The 24,652-nt window shown below is 44.6% G+C and overlaps 1 protein-coding gene across 1 annotated transcript in view; it reads left to right on the top strand.

The window, feature by feature from the left end:
* The first annotated feature begins 1,474 nt into the window (after positions 1-1,474).
* The window catches only part of A4GALT (alpha 1,4-galactosyltransferase (P1PK blood group)), a 53,615-nt gene continuing 30,437 nt past the window's right edge, over positions 1,475-24,652 (top strand). Inside the window, exon 1 of the mRNA XM_075855758.1 lies at positions 1,475-1,607. The gene's annotated coding sequence lies outside the window, so the exon portion shown is untranslated. The remainder of the gene's footprint in view (positions 1,608-24,652) is intronic.

The raw sequence follows: 24,652 nt of genomic DNA on the forward strand, positions 1-24,652 counted from the left end.
GCTGGATGTCAAGAGGGACGCGTCACCAAGACAACGGCCGGGTAAGTATGAATTTCTTTTACTTTTACTGCGGAAAGGGCTGTCCCTTCTCTCCATCCTGCACTGATAGAGAGAAGGGGCTGCCGATAAATGCAGTGCAATTTTGCATCGAAAACGTGCCCGTAAATACGGGTCGAATACGTGTGACCAAGGACCCATATTTACGCCAGTATTTACGGGAGGACAAAAATACGTTCGTGTGCATGAGGCCTTATGTTGATATTGGGGCAACCCATAGATTTCATGTAGAGTCCCGGTAGTCCAGTGGTTAATTTTGTAGCCAGGCATGGAGGAGGTCTGCGGCATTAGACTAGTAGCTTCAGGATTGGATGAGAAGCTTGACCCCGCCCACCCCCCTCCCTTAAATTCTTCATGGAGGACCAGACCAACCAGGGTAAAATCCAAGCTCTTCCCGGTACCCAGACGATGTGGTCGGCCGCATATAATTGCTAAGGAAATACGTTTCCCGCTTTGTACTTACCTTATTGTTTGTACGGGCCGCTCCACCCAGACCTAAAATCCCACATCAACAATCACGCTTCAATAAATCCCCGCATCACAAGGAACGGCGCCAAGTGACATCATCAAGACAATGGAACGACTGATGTCCCGAGAGAACCGATACCCACCACATAGCCTGACTGGGTTGGGCATCGGAAACCTGTTTTGCTGCATCCATTATAACCCCTCATTCAGCCGAGTTTAATGAGGCCACAGGAATCCTCCGCCACCCGGGACTCCCAATTATTTCATGTTCTTTTTATAAGACTATAATTACCAGTACTTTATTATAACAGATTTGACGTCCCAGACACTTGTGCCATCTCAGTGCGTGTATGTCATTGTTGAGCGCCACACATGTCCACTGGTTGAGTCTGGTATTGCAGCTCAGTTCCATTGAAATGAAAGGAAAACCACACACGACCTGTAGACCAGTGGGGCACTGTTTTTGTAATTCTGGAAAACCTCCTGGGCTGTGATACTACATCCTATGGGAGGCGACAGAGATCTGTGCAGACTGCAACGGATGTGATTGTGCGGGAACAAACCCCCGATGATGTAAATCTATCAAAAAGAGGAAAACCTATTAGACGTGCTGTGTAATTAATGGGTATACCCACAGTAGGATTCCCCGCTTATCTCCAGTGCCCCATGCAGAGGTTACATACATGTAATGTCCACCCTGCATACTGAGACACCATGCTCAGGGGCGTAGCTAGGGGGGGGGGGGCATTTGCCCCGGCGCAACCCGGAGGATAGGGAAGGGGCGCCGAAGAGCAGCTGATCGCTGCTGACAGGCGCCCCGTATGTGGGACACCTGCAGCAGCTTTAGGAACAGCCAGGACATTACGGCGTTCTGACTGGGGTCTGTGACGGCCAGGGAGTGGACTAGTCCAGTCACCTGACCTCACGTCAGTGACATGAGGTCAGATGACTCAGGTCAGGGGACAGGTCCACTACCGTGCTGCAGCCTCCCTGCATCTGCCTGTGCTCTGTGCTCTGCCGAGAAGCAGAGAGGAAGCTCCGCCCACACACAGCCCGTCCTGACCTGTCAGCAAGAAGACATGGTGAGTGTCTCTCTGCGTGTGTGTCTCTCTGCGTGTGTGTCTCTCTGCGTGTGTGTCTCTCTGCGTGTGTGTGTCTCTGCATGTGTGTGTCTCTGCCATCTACTACATTATCTGTACTCAGAGAGACATGACTGTGTTATCTGTGGTGTTACATAGGACTGCAGGTAACACTACTACATTATCTGTACTCAGAGAGTTATCACTGTGTTATCTGTGGCGTTACATAGGACTGCAGGTAACACTACTACATTATCTGTACTCAGAGAGTTATCACTGTGTTATCTGTGGCGTTACATAGGACTGCAGGTAACACTACTACATTATCTGTACTCAGAGAGTTATCACTGTGTTATCTGTGGTGTTACATAGGACTGCAGGTGACATCTACTACATTATCTGTACTCAGAGAGACATGACTGTGTTATCTGTGGTGTTACATAGGACTGCAGGTAACATCTACTACATTATCTGTACTCAGAGAGTTATCACTGTGTTATCTGTGGTGTTACATAGGACTGCAGGTGACATCTACTACATTATCTGTACTCAGAGAGTTATCACTGTGTTATCTGTGGCGTTACATAGGACTGCAGGTAACACTACTACATTATCTGTACTCAGAGAGTTATCACTGTGTTATCTGTGGCGTTACATAGGACTGCAGGTAACACTACTACATTATCTGTACTCAGAGAGTTATCACTGTGTAATCTGTGGTGTTACATAGGACTGCAGGTAACACTACTACATTATCTGTACTCAGAGAGACATGACTGTGTTATCTGTGGTGTTACATAGGACTGCAGGTAACACTACTACATTATCTGTACTCAGAGAGACATGACTGTGTTATCTGTGGTGTTACATAGGACTGCAGGTAACACTACTACATTATCTGTACTCAGAGAGTTATCACTGTGTAATCTGTGGTGTTACATAGGACTGCAGGTAACACTACTACATTATCTGTACTCAGAGAGACATGACTGTGTTATCTGTGGTGTTACATAGGACTGCAGGTAACACTACTACATTATCTGTACTCAGAGAGACATGACTGTGTTATCTGTGGTGTTACATAGGACTGCAGGTAACACTACTACATTATCTGTACTCAGAGAGACATGACTGTGTTATCTGTGGTGTTACATAGGACTGCAGGTAACATCTACTACATTATCTGTACTCAGAGAGACATGACTGTGTTATCTGTGGTGTTACATAGGACTGCAGGTAACACTACTACATTATCTGTACTCAGAGAGTTATCACTGTGTTATCTGTGGTGTTACATAGGACTGCAGGTAACATCTACTACATTATCTGTAATCAGAGAGTTATCACTGTGTTATCTGTGGTGTTACATAGGACTGCAGGTAACATCTACTACATTATCTGTAATCAGAGAGTTATCACTGTGTTATCTGTGGTGTTACATAGGACTGCAGGTAACATCTACTACATTATCTGTACTCAGAGAGCTATCACTGTGTTATCTGTGGTGTTACATAGGACTGCAGGTTACATCTACTACATTATCTGTACTCAGAGAGCTATCACTGTGTTATCTGTGGTGTTACATAGGACTGCAGGTAACACTACTACATTATCTGTACTCAGAGAGTTATCACTGTGTTATCTGTGGTGTTACATAGGACTGCAGGTAACACTACTACATTATCTGTACTCAGAGAGTTATCACTGTGTTATCTGTGGTGTTACATAGGACTGCAGGTAACATCTACTACATTATCTGTACTCAGAGAGTTATCACTGTGTTATCTGTGGTGTTACATAGGACTGCAGGTAACATCTACTACATTATCTGTACTCAGAGAGTTATCTCTGTTATCTGTGGTGTTACATAGGACTGCAGGTAACATCTACTACATTATCTGTAATCAGAGAGTTATCACTGTGTTATCTGTGGTGTTACATAGGACTGCAGGTAACATCTACTACATTATCTGTGCTGTGTACATATGTGCCTGTGTGCGTATATATGGGTCTGTCTGTGAATGTGTCTTTGTGCTTGTATATTTGTGCCTTTTATGTATTTGTATATGATCCTGTCTGTGTGTGTGTGTGTGTGTGTGTCTGTACGTCTATATATTTACCTGTATGTATATATTCCAGTTGTGTGTATGTATATTTCCCTGTATGTCTAAATATCTATCTTTATGAATGTACAGTATATATGTTCCAGCATGTCCATATATGTGGTACATTTTTGTTTTGTGTAGGGGGCGGCAATAGAGAGTCCCGCACAGGGCGCCATCCAAGCTAAGGCCGGCCCTGGCTGTCACCAACCCTAGTCAGAAGGAACTCCGCCGCTGCCTGCGCCGCATGACCTCCTCGGCTTCTCTGGGGGCTGTGTGGCACTATCTACAGGGGGCTGTGTGTGGCCTCTTTAATTTATTTTCTTTTAATTTATTTTTATGTTAACTACATTATAGAACTACATCGCTTGTAAAATGTAGAAATGCTTTTATACCCAAGTTACATTAAAAAAATCGTGAAAAAAAATTACACCTCATTGATTGGTAGGGAAAGAAAACATGGCGAGGGGGAAGAAGATGTCGGGAAATAAGTTGGGGGGGGGGGCGCCAATCTGAATCTTTGCCCCGGGTGCAGAAGAACTTAGCTACGCCTCTGCCATGCTGCCTATAAAAACAACCACCCACCTATCCTGATCCCCACCTTCAGTCATGTCGGATTTAGATGTCATACGATCAAATAGTGGGAATATCCCTTTAAGACCTCTTATGCTACTGCACAGGAGTTCTCTGGCGCAATCTGGAAAAAGCATCACAAGTCACAAGAGACGTCAGTATTTAATAGATCAGGTAGTAAAAGATACAGAAATTATATAACTCTGAATGATTAACATAGTAGAGATAGTGTTTCCTTTAGAAACTACTTATCCTGTACTGATCCTGAGTTATATCCTGTATTATACTCCAGAGCTGCACTCACTATTCTGCTGGTGGAGTCACTGTGTACATACATTACATTACTTATCCTGTACTGATCCTGAGTTATATCCTGTATTATACTCCAGAGCTGCACTCACTATTCTGCGGGTGGAGTCACTGTGTACATACATCACATTACTTATCCTGTACTGATCCTGAGTTACATCCTGTATTATACTCCAGAGCTGCACTCACTATTCTGCTGGTGAAGTCACTGTGTACATACATTACATTACTTATCCTGTACTGATCCTGAGTTACATCCTGTATTATACTCCAGAGCTGCACTCACTATTCTGCTGGTGGAGTCACTGTGTACATACATTACATTACTTATCCTGTACTCATCCTGAGTTACATCCTGTATTATACTCCAGAGCTGCACTCACTATTCTGCTGGTGGACTCCCTGTGTACATACATGACATTACTTATCCTGTACTGATCCTGAGTTACATCCTGTATTATACCCCAGAGCTGCACTCACTATTCTGCTGGTGGAGTCACTGTGTACATACATTACATTACTTATCCTGCACTGATCCTGAGTTACATCCTGTATTATACTCCAGAGCTGCACTCACTATTCTGCTGGTGGAGTCACTGTGTACATACATTACATTACTTATCCTGTACTGATCCTGAGTTACATCCTGTATTATACTCCAGAGCTGCACTCATTATTCTGCTGGTGGAGTCACTGTGTACATACATTACTTATCCTGTACTGGTCCTGTATTAATTCAATCTTAAAGGCTTTTGTGCACCTTCGAAATAGTTTTTTATTTTTTTCTAAAAATGATCCGTTTGTTTGGTTCAACTTTCTAAATACTTTTTGTTAAAATAAATTTTTACTTTTTGAGATACATCTGCTTTGTATCCTGTATACAGAGCAGCTGTATCTTGCACTAAATCCTGTATCCAGGGCCGGCTCTAGGTTTATGTGGGCCCTTGGGCGACTTTGTAGGCGAACTCACGGCGGCAGTAAAATGGCATAAAACGTCACTTTGTGCCCCATGTAGAAGTTTGGCCCCCAGTTTATACACCCATAAATGTAGTGCCCTCTGTATATAGTGCTACACAGCCCCCCCAGGTAGTGCCACATAGCCCCCCCACCCAGGTAGTGCCACACAGCCCCTCTCCAAGGTAGTGGCACACAGCCCCCCTCCCAGGTAGTGCCACACAGACCCCCTGTAGATAGTGCCACACAGACCCCCTGTAGATAGTGCCACACAGACCCCCTGTAGATAGTGCCACACAGCCTCCCCTGTAGATAGTGCCACACAGACCCCCTGTAGATAGTGCCACACAGCCTCCCCTGTAGATAGTGCCACACAGACCCCCTGTAGATAGTGCCACACAGCCTCCCCTGTAGATAGTGCCACACAGCCTCCCCTGTAGATAGCGCCACACAGCGACCCCCCTCCTGTAGATAGCGCCATGTAGCGACCCCCCTCCTGTAGATAGTGCCATATAGCGACCCCCCCCTTCTGTAGATAGTGCCATATAGCGACCCCCAAACAAATAAAGCAAAAAAACGTCATACTCACCTAGGTCCCGTTCCCGCAACTAATGGAGCGAATCAACGCTGACGAGATTCGTGCGTAGGCCGGCGTGATCCAGTGACGTCATCATGCCGGCCTGCGCACAGTTTCAGTCCCTGCACATGATAGGCTGCAGGCCGAACGTAGCCTAGTAACTGGCAGAGTAGCGAGATACCTCCCTGCTCTCCTAAGGACGCAGATACTATTGACAAACCTCGCAACTTACAAGTATCACAAAGAGGGACAGCCAAAGTGGCGCGCGCAGCAATTTTTTTCTTTTAAGTCACGCCTCTAATCCCACCCAATCCTCGCCCATACACACCCGGCTCAGCCCACACAGTATAATGCCCTCTAGCTGCCACCACACAGTATAATGCCCCATAGCTGCCACCACACAGTATAATGCCCCATAGCTGCCCCCATACAGTATAATGCCACATAGCTGCCCCCATACAGTATAATGCCCCATAGCTGCCACCATATATTATAATGCCCACACAGATGCCCCATGTAGTATAATGCCCAAATAAATTTCTCCATACAGCATAATGCCCCATAGAGTATAATGCCCCATAGCCGCCCCATAGCCGCCCCATACAGTATAATGCCCAATAGCTCCCCCATACAGTATAATGCCCCATACAGTATAATCTCACCCATACCTGCCCCATACAGTATAATGCCCCATACAGTATAATGCCCCCACACATTATAATACCCCCATACAGTATAATGCCCCCATACATTATAATGCTCCCTATACAATATAATGCTCCCCATACAGTATAATGCCCCCATACAGTATAATGTCCCCATACAGTATAATGTCCCCCATACAGTATAATGCCCCCACACAGTATAATGCCCCCCATACAGTATAATGCCCCCCATACAGTATAATGCCCCCCATACAGTATAATGCCCCATACAGTATAATGCCCCCCATACAGTATAATGCCCCCATACAGTATAATGACCCCATACAGTATAATGCCCCCCATACAGTATAATGTCCCCATATAGTATAATGTCCCTCATACCTGCCCCATACAGTATAATGTCCCCATACAGTATAGTGTCCCCCATACCTGCCCCATACAGTATAATGCCCCCATACAGTATAATGCCCCCACACAATATAATGCCCCCCATACAATATAATGCCCCCCATACAGTATAATGCCCCCCATATAGTATAATGCTCCCCATACAGTATAATGCCCCATACAGTATAATGCCCCCATACAGTATAATGCCCCCATACAGTATAATGCCCCCCATACAGTATAATGCCTCCATACAGTATAATGCCCCCCATACAGTATAATGTCCCATACAGTATAATGTCCCCATACAGTATAATGCCCCCCATACAGTATAATGCCCCCATACAGTATAATGTCCCCATACAGTATAATGCCCCCATACAGTATAATGCCTCCATACAGTATAATGCCCCCATACAGTATAATGCCCCCATACAGTATAATGTCCCCATACAGTATAATGCCCCCACACAGTATAATGCCCCCATACAGTATAATGCCCCCATACAGTATAATGCCCCCATACAGTATAATGTCCCCATACAGTATAATGCCCCCCATACAGTATAATGCCCCCATACAGTATAATGCCCCCCATACAGTATAATGCCCCCATACAGTATAATGTCCCCATACAGTATAATGCCCCCCATACAGTATAATGCCCCCATACAGTATAATGTCCCCATACAGTATAATGCCCCCCATACAGTATAATGCCCCCATACAGTATAATGTCCCCATACAGTATAATGCCCCCACACAGTATAATGCCCCCATACAGTATAATGCCCCCATACAGTATAATGCCCCCATACAGTATAATGCCCCCATACAGTATAATGTCCCCATACAGTATAATGCCCCCATACAGTATAATGTCCCCCATACAGTATAATGCCCCCATACAGTATAATGTCCCCATACAGTATAATGCCCCCATACAGTATAATGCCCCCATACAGTATAATGTCCCCATACAGTATTATGCCCCCATACAGTATAATGTCCCCCATACAGTATAATGCCCCCATACAGTATAATGCCCCCATACAGTATAATTCCCCCACACAATATAATGCCCCCATACAGTATAATGCCCCCATACAGTATAATGTCCCCCATACAGTATAATGTCCCCCATACAGTATAATGTCCCCATACAGTATAATGTCCCCATACAGTATAATGTCCCCATACAGTATAATGCCCCATACAGTATAATGTCCCCATACAGTATAATGCCCCCATACAGTATAATGTCCCCCATACCTGCCCCATACAGTATAATGCCCCCACACAATATAATGCCCCCCATATAGTATAATGCTCCCCATACAGTATAATGCCCCATACAGTATAATGCCCCCCATACAGTATAATGCCCCATACAGTATAATGTCCCCATACAGTATAATGTCCCCCATACAGTATAATGTCCCCATACAGTATAATGCCCCCACACAATATAATGCCCCCCATACAGTATAATGTCCCCCATACCTGCCCCATACAGTATAATGCCCCCACACAATATAATGCCCCCCATACAATATAATGCCCCCATACAGTATAATGCCCCCCATATAGTATAATGCTCCCCATACAGTATAATGCTCCCATACAGTATAATGCCCCATACAGTATAATGCCCCCATACAGTATAATGCCACCATACAGTATAATGCCCCATACAGTATAATGTCCCCATACAGTATAATGCCCCCATACAGTATAATGTCCCCATACAGTATAATGCCCCCATACAGTATAATGCCCCACACAGTATAATGTCCCCATACAGTATAATGCCCCCATACAGTATAATGCCCCATACAGTATAATGCCCCCCATACAGTATAATGCCCCATACAGTATAATGTCCCCATACAGTATAATGCCCCCATACAGTATAATGTCCCCATACAGTATAATGCCCCCATACAGTATAATGTCCCCATACAGTATAATGTCCCCATACAGTATAATGCCTCCATACAGTATAATGTCCCCCATACAGTATAATGCCCCCATACAGTATAATGCCTCCATACAGTATAATGTCCCCATACAGTATAATGCCCCATACAGTATAATGCCCCCATACAGTATAATGCCTCCATACAGTATAATGTCCCCATACAGTATAATGCCCCATACAGTATAATGCCCCCATACAGTATAATGCCACCATACAGTATAATGCCCCATACAGTATAATGCCCCCATACAGTATAATGCCACCATACAGTATAATGCCCCATACAGTATAATGCCCCCCATACAGTATAATGCCCCCATACAGTATAATGCCTCCATACAGTATAATGTCCCCATACAGTATAATGCCCCATACAGTATAATGCCCCCATACAGTATAATGCCACCATACAGTATAATGCCCCATACAGTATAATGCCACCATACAGTATAATGCCCCATACAGTATAATGCCCCCATACAGTATAATGTCCCCCATACAGTATAATGCCCCCACACAGTATAATGCCCCCATACAGTATAATGTCCCCATACAGTATAATGCCCCCATACAGTATAATGCCCCCATACAGTATAATGCCCCCACACAGTATAATGCCCCCATACAGTATAATGCCCCCATACAGTATAATGTCCCCATACAGTATAATGCCCCCATACAGTATAATGCCCCCATACAGTATAATGTCCCCATACAGTATAATACCCCCATACAGTATAATGTCCCCCATACAGTATAATGTCCCCCATACCTGCCCCATACAGTATAATTCCCCCACACAATATAATGCCCCCCATACAGTATAATGCCTCCATACAGTATAATGTCCCCATACAGTATAATGCCCCATACAGTATAATGCCCCCATACAGTATAATGTCCCCATACAGTATAATGTCCCCATACAGTATAATGCCCCCATACAGTATAATGCCCCCATACAGTATAATGTCCCCCATACAGTATAATGCCCCCATACAGTATAATGTCCCCATACAGTATAATGCCCCCATACAGTATAATTCCCCCACACAATATAATGCCCCCCATACAGTATAATGTCCCCATACAGTATAATGTCCCCATACAGTATAATGTCCCCCATACAGTATAATGCCCCCCATACAGTATAATGCCTATTATCGATCACACGTAAGTTATGAACTGTCAGAGACATGCAGGATCCAGTGCATGATACAGCTGCTCAGTATACAGGATATAAAGCAGCTGTATCTCAAAAAGTAAAAATATTTTTTCAAAAAAATGTATTTAGAAAGTTGCACCAAACCAACTGATAGACTTTTATATTAAAAATAAATAAACCCCCCCCCCCCCAAAAAAAAAAACCCACAACAATTTACAAAGGTGTACATAGCCCTTAAACCCTTGGATCCGTTGTAACTCATTGCATTTCACTTGGTGTCCGAGGAGAACAAATAATAAGGGAAAGTTAGGATAACAATTCCCGGCCACTCCCTGATGGGCGTCTAGTTCCGGACCCCGGACACCAATACCACGGGAGTGCAATAAGTGTCAGGATGGCCGTGATCCCCGCGGGTTGTTGTCCGGCTGCAGCAGGTGGGGAGTTGGTCTGGCAGGCAGCTGTAGAACAAGTGGTTTAGTTCCAGACAGTCCTGAGAGATGAACAGGCACCAGACGTAGCCAGAAAATCTCACAAAACAAAATGTGTATTGAACTAGGTCAGAACCGCGCTAACATCCGAAAACTGGAAAGACCTGTTACATTGGGAGGTGTTTCGATAGCGAGACGGATTAAAACGATTATAGCGTAATATGTCTTCTTGTATCTACTGTGTTTTCCTAATGTATAGTGTTACCTATAGCGAATATTCAGCGTAGGAGACTTTATAACACTATAAGAGTCCACACGTAAACACTGCGGAAAATCTGCGGCGTAATACAGTAGCAGCAGAATGGATGAGATTTGAACACAAAAAAAACGTTTGGAAATATGCAGTACGCCAATTTTAGCTGTGGGTTCGCTGCTTTTCTGTTGCGGGTTTTCCCCATTGAATTCAATGGGGAGGTAAAACCCGCAACAAATAGCAGATGTTGCGATTTTGGCAAAGCTGCAATTCCGCCTCAAAAGTCGCAACTCAGAAAAAAAAGATCTTATACTTACCCAGAATTCTATGCTCCTGCGTCCAGCCCGGTCTCCAGGAATAACATGTCATCCCATGTGACTGCTGCAGCCAATCACAGGCTGCAGCAATCCCATGGGATGAAACGTCATCCCTGGAGGACGGACAGCAGAGGGACGTGTTGCCATGACTAGGGCTAAGTATATATATATATATATATATATATATATATATATATATTTTTTTTTTTTTTTTTTTTAAACTACTGTTTTCCGAAGCCTGGATGTAAAGAGGAGATTGGATTCCTTCCCGTAGAATAGCGGCTTTAGTCCATCTGGCCAAGGTAGTTCATCGACTTTTTCCCCTCTATAAGGCCCTTCAACCTGAAGAAATTCCAGTAGGTGGACTCCATTACTTCCCCCTTGTTGGCAAATAAAAGTCTTGGTTAAAGGACAAGGACAATGCCGCCCCGGGGAACAAAATTTGGTAGAGTAATTAAAAAAAGGCAATCCGATAAGCCCCTTAGATAAGGAGGTTTGCAGGACAAGTCTTGCAACTTTTTGATGCGACGGGTTGAGGCTGTAGCCACTAGGAATACGGTTTTCCAGGACAAATATATTAAGTCCATCTCTTGTGGTTTTTGGGTAAGAATTTTTAATGTCTACTATTACAGTGGATGGTCTCCTAAAGACCATAATTGTGGTAATAACCTCCTCCGAAAACCCAGAGCGCTCTGATTCTCTCCTATTAGTCTCCATGGGCCAAAAAGGGGCTCTTAGGATTACTACCGTTGGGATGAGAGGAAGAGGAGGAACAACTTTCTTCTCCCATGAAATTGAGATCCCCTCCAGGACTATTGGATGGTCGTTCTTCTTAACCCCTTAAGGACACAGCCTGTTTTGGCCTTCAGGACACAGCCGATTTTTTCAAATCTGACATGTTTCACTTTATGTGGTAATAACTCCGGAATGCTTTTACCTATCCAAGCGATTCTGAGATTGTTTTCTCGTGACACATTGGACTTTATGTTACTGGCAAAATTTGCTCGATACATTAAGTATTTAATTGTGAAAAACACCAAAATGTAGCGAAAAATTGCAAAAATTTGCATTTTTCTAAATTTATATGTATCAGCTTGTAAGACAGATGGTAATACCACACAAAATTGTTGCTAATTAACATCACCCATATGTCTACTTTAGATTGGCATCGTTTTTTGAACATCCTTTTATTTTTCTAGGACGTTACAAGGCTTTGAACTTTAGCAGCAATTTCTCACATTTTCAAGAAAATTTCAAAAGGCTATTTTTACAAGGACCAGTTCAGATGTGAAGTGGATTTTAGGGCCTTATATATTAGAAACCCTCGATAAGTCACCCCATTTTAAAAACTTCACCCCTCAAAGTATTGAAAACAGCATTTAGAAAGTTTCTTAACCCTTTAGATGTTTCACAGGAATTAAGGCAAACTAGATGTGAAATGTTCAAATTTCTTTTTTTTTTTGCAGAAATTAATTTTTCATCTATTTTTTTTGTAACACAGAAAGTTTTTACCAGAGAAACGCAACTCAATATCTATTGCCCAGATTCTGCAGTTTTTAGAAATACCCCACATGTGGCCCTAGTGCGGTAATGGACTGAAGCACCGGCCTCAGAAGCAAAGGAACACCTAGAGGATTTTGGGGCCTCCTTTTTATTAGAAAATATTTTAGGCACCATGTCGGATCTGAAAGGCTCTTGCGGCACCAAAACAGTGGAAATCCCCCAAAAGTTACACCATTTTGGAAACTATACCCCTTGAGGAAATTATCTAGGGGTATAGTGAGCATTTTGACCCCGCAGGTTTTTTGCAGAAATTATTGGAAGTAGGCCGTGAAAATGAAAATCTACATTCTTTCAAAGAAAATGTAGGTTTAGCTAATTTTTTCTAATTTCCACAAGGACTAAAAGGAGAAAATGCACCACTACTTTTGTAAAGCAATTTCTCCCGAGTAAAATAATACCCCGCATGTGGTCATAAACGGCTTTTTGGACACACGGCGGAGCTTAGAAGGGAAAGAGCGCCATTTGGCTTTTGGAGCTCAAATTTAGCAGGAATGGTTTGCGGAGACCACGTCGCATTTGCAAAGCCCCTAAGGGACCAAAACAGTGAAAACACCAAAAAAGTGACTCCATTTAGGAAACTACACCCCTTGAAGAATTCATCTAGGGGTGTAGTGAGCATTTTGAACCCACAGGGGTTTCATAGATTTTATTAGAATTGGGCAGTGAAGATAAAAAAAATCCTTTTTTTCCAATAAGACGTAGCTTTAGCTCCAAATTTTTCATTTTCTCAACAAATAAAGGAATAAAAGAACCCCAACATTTGTAAAGCAACTTCTCTGGAGTACGGCAATACCCCATTTGTGGTCATAAACTGCTGTTTGGGCACACGGCAAGGATCAGAAGAGAAGGAGTGCCATTTGGCTTTTGGAGCACAGATTTTGCTGGATTGGTTTCTTGACACCATGTCACTTTTGCAAAGCTCCTAAGGTGTCAGTACAGTGGAAACTCCCCAAAAGTGATTCCATTCACAAAACTACACCCCTTGAGGAGTTCATCTAGGGGTGTAGTGAGCATTTTGACCCCACAGGTGTTTCATAGATTTTATTAGAATTGGGCAGTGAAAATAAAAAAAATCCTTTTTCTTCAATAAGACGTAGTTTTAGCTGAAAATGTTTCATATTCTCAACAAATAAATGTAAAAGAGCACCCCAACACTTGTAAAGCAACTTCTCCTGTGTATGACAATACCACATATGTGGTCATAAACTGCTGTTTGGGCACAGAGTAGGGCACAGAAGGGAAGGAGCGCCATTTGGCTTTTGGAGTACAGATTTTGCTGGATTGGTTTCTGGGCGCTATGTCACATTTGCAAAGTCCCTGTGGGACCAAAACAGTGGATCCCCCCCAGAAGTGACCCCATTTTGGAAACTACACCCCTCAAGGTATTCACCTAGGGGTGTAGTGAGCATATTAACCCCACAGGTGATTGGCAGAAATTGGTGTGCACGTGATGTTTCAGAGTGAAAATGGTTTTTCAATAGATATGCCAATATCCAGCTTGTGCCACTGGAGACACACACCCCAAAAATTATTAAAAGGGTTCTCCCGGGTATGGCGATGCCATATATGTGGAAGTAAACTGCTGTTTGGGCACACTGTAGGGTTCAGAAGGGAGGTAGAGCCATTTGGCTTTTGGAGCGTGGATTTTGCTTGTAGTAGTTTTGTTTGGAGTCTTACTGGTGTTTCCATTTATAATGTGGGGGCACATGTAAGGCGGGCGGAGTATATAAGGGGCATAGTCAGGTGGTATAGTGGGGTAAAAAAAAACAATAAAATAATCCATAGATGTGTGTTACGCTGTGACACAATCCTTTCTGCACAGGCCGGTGTCGCACTAATAAATGGTCTTTACTTATCCCCCTTTTGGTCCACACTCCGCACCTTTGTAGTTTGGGGAATTTTGCTGGGAAGTGTTGTCCTGGTATAATACGGGCACCCTCGCTTCCAGCAGATATGTTTGGGCCCTCCCCTTCCTGGATCCCTAATTTTAGGGGCCTTGATAATTTGCCACTTGAAACAGAAGAAATGTTCCCCTCGGGCTGCACAACTGCATATTTTTATTTCCTGGCTTATTGGTGCCTTGACTAATTTTATTTTTTCATAGACGTAGCGGTATGAGGGCTGGTTTTTTTGCGGGACGAGCTGTAGTTTTTATTGGTACCATTTTGGGGTACACGCGACTTTTTGATCACTTGTTATCCTTTTTTTTTTGGGAGGCAAGGTGACCAAAAAACAGCAATTCTGGCATATTTTTTTAGTTCTTTTTATACAGCGTTCGCCACGTGTTATAAATTACACGTTACCTTTATTCTGCGGGTCAATACGATTCCGGTGATACCTAATTTATAGCACTTTTTATGTTTTACAACTTTTTGCACAATAAAATAACTTTTGCAAAGAGAATGGATTTTTTCTGTCGCCAAGTTGTGAGAGCCATAACGGTTTTAAATTTTTCATCGGCGGAGCTGTTTGAGGGCTTGTTTTTAGCGAGACGAGTTATAGTTTTTATAGGTACCATTTTTAGGTACATGCGACTTTTTGATCACTTTTTATTTCAATTTTTGGAAGACAAAGTGACCAAAAAATAGCAATTATGTCAGTATTTTTTAGTTTTTTTTTTTACGGCGTTCACTGTGTGGAATAAATAACATAATATTTTTATAGTTCAGGTCGTTACGGTCGCAGCGATACCAAATATGTATGGCTTTATTATTTTTTTCAATAATAAATGACTTGATAAGGGAAAAAGGGGCGATTGTGTTTTGTGTTATTATTTGAAACTTTTATTGTATTTTTTACAACTTTTATTTTTACTTTTTTGACACTTTTTTTGACACTTTTCTTTAGTCCCACTAGGGGACTTGAAGGTCCAACAGTTTGTTTGATGTTCTAATACATTGCACTACCTATGTAGTGCAATGTATTAGAACTGTCAGTTGTTCACTGACAGCAAGCCGATCAGGCTCCGCCTCTGGGCGGGGCCTAATCAGCTTACGTAATGGCAGACAGGAGTCCATTTTTAGGGCTCCTGTTGCCATGGTAGCAGTCGCCAGCCTTGCCATCGCGTGGCAAGGCTGCCGATTTGCTACAAACCTCTAGGATGCAGCGATCACAATGGATCGTTGCATCGAAGGGGTTAATGCCAGGAATCGGAGCTAGCTCCGGTTCCTGGCGATAGATCGGGGTGTCCGCTGTAACATACAGCGGACACCCACTGCTGATGACGCCGGCTCAGCTTCTGAGCCGGAAGCTGAGCCGGCGCCATCTTGCCGATGGTACCGGAAGCCTCCTGGGCCCCGCCGACGACGGGGCATAGGAGGATTCCGTTGCTGGCGGACCGGGAGGTAAGCATTAGCCCTCCGATCGCCTTTGCAGCCACCGGCAACCCAGCGATCATGTTGCTGGGGCGCCGGTGGCTATAAACTCCTCACATGCTGCGATCGCTATTCAACGCAGCATGTGAGGGGTTAATCGGTCGGACCGGAGGCTAGCTCCGGTCCTGGCCGATACCTCAGGGTGCCAGCTGTAACATACAGCTGTCACCCGGCGGTGATGTCGCTGGCTCGGCTCCTGAGCCAGCTTCATCTCCATGACGTACAGTTACGTCAAGATGCGGGAACAGTCCATCTCCCATGACGTAACTGTACGTGATTTTGCGGGAAGGGGTTAAGGGAGCAAAATTTTGACATCTGTGCATTGTCCTTGGTCGCCAGTACATCTGTTTGGGAATGGTCCAGGCGGGAGAATACCCACTAAAATGTTTGACGGTTCAATATCCATTCCCCTGGCTCAAGTTTGTCTTTGCTTAACCAGTCGGCTTTGGTATTCAATGTACTCCTGATATGCACAGCTGAGAGACTCTCAAATTGCCCCCAAAGACAGGTCTGAGAACATTACCAGACAGATTGCTCCTAGAACTTGTCGATTCCTCAAAATCTTCTCGAAATACAGAAAGACCAGTTTTATGGCTCTTCGTTCTCTAAAATTGGAAGCACAGACTTTCTCTTGAGGAAGAACCTTGCTGTGAGGTACATGGGCACCAAGTCCCAATCTGAAGCATCCGATGCGATTACTACCTGAGGAAACCTCTGAAGACGCCTACCACTAAAGTTGTTCCTGAACCATCATAATTGTCGAATGCTTTGACCATTGTCTGAGAATATCTCCTTGAAGTTTCCTCATGTGGGACTTGGTTCATAGGAAAGCATTTGCTGTTGAAGTCAGTGGACTTAAGACTTTCATGGATTTGCGTATTGAAATAACTGGATAAGACTCAAGATCATCTTGTTGGAATCCAGGATATATCCTAGAAATTGAATTTTCCTTGTGGTGGTCAGATGTGATTTCTCCTTGTTGACTAGGAACCCGTGAGAGATAATTCTTGAGGAGGTTCTCCGATGCGGCCTTCACCAGCCAATCGTCCACGTAGGGAATCACCAAGACGCCCTTCAGTCTCAGAGCTGCTGCAAGGACCACTGCCACCTCCGTAAATATTCTTGGAGCAGACAAGTCCTTCCCTGAAGGCTATCCTCCAGAATATGAGTAAAGGATGGAGATTTGCAGTTACGAATCTTTAATTCGAATCCACCGGCTATATTTTGTTTCCATTTTGAACCTTCTTATTAGGATGTATCTGTTCAGGAAGGTGAGATATATCACTCGTCTCCATTTTCCTTCAGCTTTGGGAAAAATGTGTGAATAAACCCTCTCTCCTTTTCTGAACTGGTGGTACCTGCTCTAGATATCTTTTGAGAATAATGAAGAAGTCTTAAAGGAGGACATTTTTTGAACCCCAAAGAGTAACCTCTTGAGATTGGCTTCGTTACCCACGAGTCTGCTCCCACTTTCCGTGGACTGATCCCGGCGTCACAAAGCTTGATGATTTGGGCCGAGATGAAATGACTTTTTCTTAAAAGACGAGGACTGGGTCTCTGCTCTAGACTTGTATCTTCTCTGTTTCTCTAATCTGAAGACTCTTCTTGATCTTGGCGATCTCCTAAATTGAGGACAAAAAATTATTGGTAGCCTTATGTTTGGAATGGAGAAAGGATGAACCCTTGTCTTCTTTAAGAGATTCTAAAACCGCTTGTAGTTGCAGCCCAAACAAGCCATCAGGCTGAAACGGGAGTGCGCCAAAGTGTATTTTAGAGAACACGTTACCTGACCACTGTGTCCTCCAGACCGGTCTTCTAGCAGAACTTGAGGCGGCTGAATTCCTGGATGTAAATTTCAGGATATCTGTGGGAATGTCACAGAGGAAGTCTGCAGCCATCAATGAGTGCCGGCAAAGACTCCAGAATAGTGGTTCTTGCAACGACATCTTGTAAATCATGAAACAATTGGCCGAGCCAAAATCTCAAAGCTCTAGCCCTTGGAACTATTGTCATGGTCATTTTGTTAATGGCTGCTGAAGAAGTGTGAGACCTCTATTGTAAGGAATCTGCATCTTCAGATGATAATAAACACAGTGATGTCATAGTACAGGGATAATAAACACAGTGATGTCACAGTACAGGGATAATAAACACAGTGATGTCACAGTACAGGGATAATATACAGAGTGATGTCACAGTACAGGGATAATATACAGAGTGATGTCACAGTACAGGGATAATATACAGAGTGATGTCACAGTACAGGGATAATATACAGAGTGATGTCACAGTACAGGGATAATAAATACAGTGATGTCACAGTACAGGGATAATAAACACAGTGATGTCACAGTACAGGGATAATAAACACAGCGATGTCACAGTACAGGGATAATAAACACAGTGATGTCACAGTACAGGGATAATAAACACAGTGATGTCACAGTACAGGGATAATAAACACAGTGATGTCACAGTACAGGGATAATAAACACAGTGATGTCACAGTACAGGGATAATATACAGAGTGATGTCACAGTACAGGGATGATGAACACAGTGATGTCACAGTACAGGGATAATAAACACAGTGATGTCACAGTACAGGGATAATAAACACAGTGATGTCACAGTACAGGGATGATGAACACAGTGATGTCACAGTACAGGGATAATGAACACAGTGATGTCACAGAATAGAAGTGAATAGAAGTGAATAATGCTGACGAATCAGCATCATCCACTTCTCTTCGTTAACACCCAGCTTCTGGCAGTGCACAGACACACAGCGTGTTCTCGAGAGATCACGCTGTGACGTCACTTCCTGCCCCAGGTCCTGCATCGTGTCGGACGAGCGAGGACACATCGGCACCAGGCGACAGAGACTACAGTTGATTCTGCAGCAGCATCAGCGTTTGCAGGTAAGTCGATGTAGCTTCTGTCGCCTGGTGCCGATGTGTCCTCGCTCGTCCAACACGATGCAGGACCTGGGGCAGGAAGTGACGTCACAGCGTGATCTCTCGAGAACACGCTGTGTCTGTGCACTGCCAGAAGCTGGGTGTTAACGAAGAGAAGTGGATGATGCTGATTCGTCAGCATCATACACTTCTATTCACAACGCCTAACTAGTAAAACACAGTGATGTCACAGTACAGGGATAATAAACATAGTGATGTCACAGTACAGGGATAATAAACACAGTGATGTCACAGTACAGGGATAATAAACATAGTGATGTCACAGTACAGGGATGACGAACACAGTGATGTCACAGTACAGGGATAATAAACATAGTGATGTCACAGTACAGGGATGACGAACACAGTGATGTCACAGTACAGGGATAATAAACACAGTGATGTCACAGTACAGGGATAATAAACACAGTGATGTCACAGTACAGGGATAATAAATACAGTGATGTCAAAGTACAGGGATAATAAACAGTGATGTCACAGTACAGGGATAATAAACACAGTGATGTCACAGTACAGGGATAATAAACACAGTGATGTCACAGTACAGGTATAATAAACACAGTGATGTCACAGTACAGGGATAATAAACACAGTGATGTCACAGTACAGGGATAATATACACAGTGATGTCACAGTACAGGGATAATAAACACAGTGATGTCACAGTACAGGGATAATAAATACAGTGATGTCACAGTACAGGGATAATAAACACAGTGATGTCACCAGTACAGGGATGATGAACACAGTGATGTCACAGTACAGGGATAATAAACACAGTGATGTCACAGTACAGGGATAATAAACACAGTGATGTCACAGTACAGGGATATAAGGAATAACCTTACAACAATACACCAGGAGCCACAGACAGGCTGGAGCCGACCACATTAGCTTTATATACATGTGACCTCTTGTCCATTGTTTATTGCCATGTATTTTGTGTTGTCATGTGTGGTATCTGGTTTGTTTTGTGTTGTTCTTGAGTGTTGTGTGTTTTGTGTTGTTGTTGTTGTGTATTGTTGTGTGTTGTGTATTATGTGTAGTGTTTTGTCATGTGTTGTTCTTGAGTGTTGTACGTTGTGTTGTGTGTTTTGTGTGTCGTCGTATGTTGTGTATTTAGTGTAGTGTTTTGTCATGTGTTGTTGTTTCATGTTGTGTTATGTGTTTGCACATATTTTGAAAACATCAATGACCATAATAAAGTTTGAGTCAATGTTTCCCCTTTAATGTTTAAACACAATGAGATACACGGAACATGAAAGATCTTCCAGTAAGTTCCTGCTGGGGCGGGTGGAATCTCCTCACATTCACTATATATTTATATTGGGTGTTTGTTACATTTCACTTACACAGTATACAGAACATAGACGCTGCACAGTACAACTTCTCTAAACCCGACATCTGCCATGGGAATTTGTGGAGGAGGGGTGGACAGGGATTGGACAGATTGGTTTTTAACTCATCCCATCATACAATGTGTCTGAGATCAGCGGCATCATGTGTGCATTGAAGCTGCTTATCCTACGCTCACCATATACCCGTTCTCATTCTCTCTCTATAGATATATATACACACAGCGCACAGTACTACTTCTCTGGCTATGTGATCTCATGAAACAAAATCACTGGAGTCTTAGTTAAAATATAACTTTTACTGTAGAAAAATATTTCAATCAGGTGAATAAACATCTCCATAAAGTCGGCGCTTCCACGTCCTCCGCAGTGAAAACATCCATCACTTCTAGTCAGGAATAAGAACTTATAGAGGAGTTCAGGTCCCACTTGTTTTTCTTTTATACAATTCCCATATTTCGTGTGTATAATACATGTAAGAGTATACAGCTATTTAAAAAAAAAAAGTTTTGGGGTAATTTCCTCCCTACCCGCTCCGTTGTGGGTTGCTCTTCATATGAGGGGGGGGGGGGTTATTTGGGGAACTCCTGTAACAAGTCCTTAGTCAAAGTTCTCCGGACGCGTTTCTTCTAGGCTTAGATTCGGTCTTCGTGGTGCTGGAAGGTTCTACATCACAGTCCTGGTTGTGGAGTCTTTACTGTGGCAAATATGGACCTGGCAGAGTTAGTAGCCCACGTTCAGCTCTAGGCGCCCATGTCAGGCGTCGGACGTCATCATTGAGACATGTGTTTCCTCTCCGTAGCCGAGTAGCAGCTGGCCAAACAACAATCAATGATAGTCTTTAGGACAAGAGTACCTGGGTAGACGATTTGGCAAACACTCGGCGTGGCAGACACGTGGGCTAGCAGACGCTTGGCACAGAGGACACTTGGCATCAGGGCCAGGTCCAAGTTTATGTGGGCCCTTGGAGGACACAGACTTAGTAGACCCCTTTGCGGGGGAACTCACGACGGCAGTAAAATGGCAGAAAATGTCACTTTGTGCCCCCATGTAAACGTTAGTCCTGGTTTATGCCCCCATATAGAAGTTAGGCCCCCCAATTAATTTAATGTACCAAGCGGCAGTCACGTCACTCCCCACTTGTTTTTTGTCAACAGACCCGGAAAAGGCCTTCGACAGGGTTAGTTGGGACTTTATGTTGGCCACCTTACGACATCGGAATAGGGACTCATATGATGTCCTGGATCTCTGGTCTCTACTCCTCCCCGTCAGCTCAGGTCAAGGTCAATGGACACCTCTCATCCTCCTTCACGATTACTAACGGCACGCGCCAAGGCTGCCCTCTATCGCCTCTGATCTTTATTTTATGCCTGGAGCCCTTGCTGTGCCACATCCGCTCCAACCCGGACATTACAGGCTTGGACCTGGGAGGCAGAGCCCATAAGGTTGCCGCCTACGCGGATGATCTGCTGTTTTTCCTCACAGCTCCTAGAATTTCCTTGCCTAACCTGATGGCGGAGCTGAGTAGATACTCGAGATTATCCAACTTCAAAATAAACTACCAGAAGTCAGAGGCCCTTAACATCTCGTTACCACAGGCTCTGGTCGCTGATCTGTCGGAGTCCTTTTCATTCAAGTGGGCAAGGGACTCGCTTAAATACCTGGGAGTTCGGCTTCCCGGGGATCTATCTCGCCTTTATGCGGTGAACTTCCCTTTGCTACTTCAACGTATAAAGGCGGACCTAGACACATGGACGTCGGGCACATTCACCTGGTTCGGTAGGTGCGCAATTTTTAAAATGAACATCCTACCACAGATTTTGTACCTACTACAGGCCCTACCGATACATATCCCACGCCCGTTCTTTCAGTCCCTACTTTCCCTAGTGCACAAATTCATATGGGCAGGGAAACCAGCACGTATCGCCCGATCGTTGCTATTTCGTGTAAAGGGGGAGGGGGGCATTGGTCTTCCGGACTTTGTCTCCTATCACCACGCCTCCCACTTGACACGAATCTTAGATTGGTTCCGGCACGGCGGGATGAAAGAATGGGTGTCCATGGAACAGGCGTTTACATCCATCCCACTACAGGCCCTGCCGTGGTTGGGCAGACATGTTCCCAGGGTTGTGCGGTCCCACCCGACAATCGGTCCCACCCTAGCAGTCGCATTGCGGGTGTTTCCTCGGGCGGAATTCTCGCCATCCCCCTCCCCGCTATTTCCGATTTTAGGTAACCCTGCATTTCCACCGGGACTGGATAGTGGCCCATTTCAAGTATGGCTGCGGGCGGGTAAGGGGCAGGCCCTACAATTTCAGCAGGAGGGGAGGTGGATGACAAGCGATCAAATACGAGCTCTGTCGGATCCGGTCTCTTTCTCGGCGTTGCAGGTTACTCAGTTGCGACATTTCCTGATGTCACTAGAACATCCTGGAGTGCAGCTACGGGACTGCTCCGCGTTTGAACTCCTGTGTACAGGCACAGGCACGATCCGACATGCTTTGTCCAGAGTCTATGGGTTCTTGATCTCGCCCCCCAATCTGCCGCCACCTCCGTACTTGCGTAACTGGGAAAGGGACTTGGGCGAAACATTTACCCCTGAACAACGAGACCGCCTGTTCACCTTGACACATAAGTCCTCCATGGCCAGTAGATTTCAAGAGGCAGGATTTAAGATATTGTCCCGTTGGTACAGGGTGCCTTCCAGATTGCATGCAATGATCCCGGCGGCCTCGCCACTATGCTGGAGATGTGGGGACCATGTGGGTACAATCATGCATATTTTCTGGGAATGCCCACTCCTGACTGGGTTCTGGTCCGAGGTGTGGCGCATCTCCTCAAAATTCACGGATTGTCCTCTCCCGCGATCTCCGGGCCTCTTCCTGCTTCATTTGTGCGAGGTCCCACTGCTCTCGTATAGATGTTCGGTAGTTCGACACCTGGTAAACGCGGCTAGGGCATGTGTTCCTGCACTGTGGAGACAGTCCTGTCCGCCGACGGTGGGCATGTGGTTCGGCAAGATCCAGGAGATCATGAGAATGGAGGACCTCACGGCATCAATGAAGGGGACTCATGCCTCCTTCCTAAAAACATGGCGTGAATGGATTCGTTTCCAAACGACCGAGGAATATAAAACCATCATGGCCTCGTGAATCCCCGTCTAGACACGGTATGTCAGGTCAGCTCCCCCCCCTCTTTTTTGTTTTCTCCCCCCATTTCCTTCTCTTTCTTTCCTCACTATTTTGTCTTTCCTTCTTTCTGTCTCTGCATCTCTCTTCTCCTTTGATGCACCTGTGCGCACTCAGGATATATCATGCACGGCTGCGGGTTCAGGGTGCATATCGGAGATTCCTTAATTAACTGTATTTAGCGACATGGTACTCTCAGGTGACCCCATGTACATAGGCGGGGCAGATAACTGACCTGTAAAACGTTGACTGTTTTTCATTGCCTTTTTTCGCACTGTGTTGTGCATATTCTGTCCGATTTGTAATTTTTAAAAAAAAAAACACAAAATGACAAATAAAAGAATTTATAAAAAAAAAGAAAAAAAAGAAGTTAGGCCCCCAGTTTGTACCCCCATAAATTTATTGCCTTATTGTGATAGTGCCACACAGCCCCCTTCCCAGGTAGTGCCACACAGCCCCCTCCTGCTAGTGCCACACAGCCCCCCTTCCAGGTAGTGCTACAGAGCCCCCTCTCCCAGGTAGTGCCACACAGCTCCCCTCCCTGGTAGTGCCACACAGCCCCTTCCCTGGTAGTGCCACACAGCCCCCCTCCCCGGTAGTGCCACACAGCCCCCCTCTCCGTAGGTAGCAGGCTGGGGATTCCGCTTCAGGAGAAGCCCCTGATGTCACTGTCCTTATATGGACAGTGTTGTCAAGGGCAACCCCAGAGCCATAATCCCGGGCAGAGCACTACTAGCACTCTGCCTGGTACTCCTGCTCTGCTCCTGACATCAATGTCCAGATATAGATAGTGATGTCCGGAGCAGAGCTGAAGTCCCGGGCAGAGCGCTAGTAAAGGTTCTGCTCCGGTACTCCAGCTCTGGGGAAACCCCTGACACCA

The sequence above is a fragment of the Rhinoderma darwinii genome, chromosome 3, assembly GCF_050947455.1.
Source record: "Rhinoderma darwinii isolate aRhiDar2 chromosome 3, aRhiDar2.hap1, whole genome shotgun sequence".
Taxonomy (NCBI): Eukaryota; Metazoa; Chordata; class Amphibia; order Anura; family Rhinodermatidae; genus Rhinoderma; species Rhinoderma darwinii.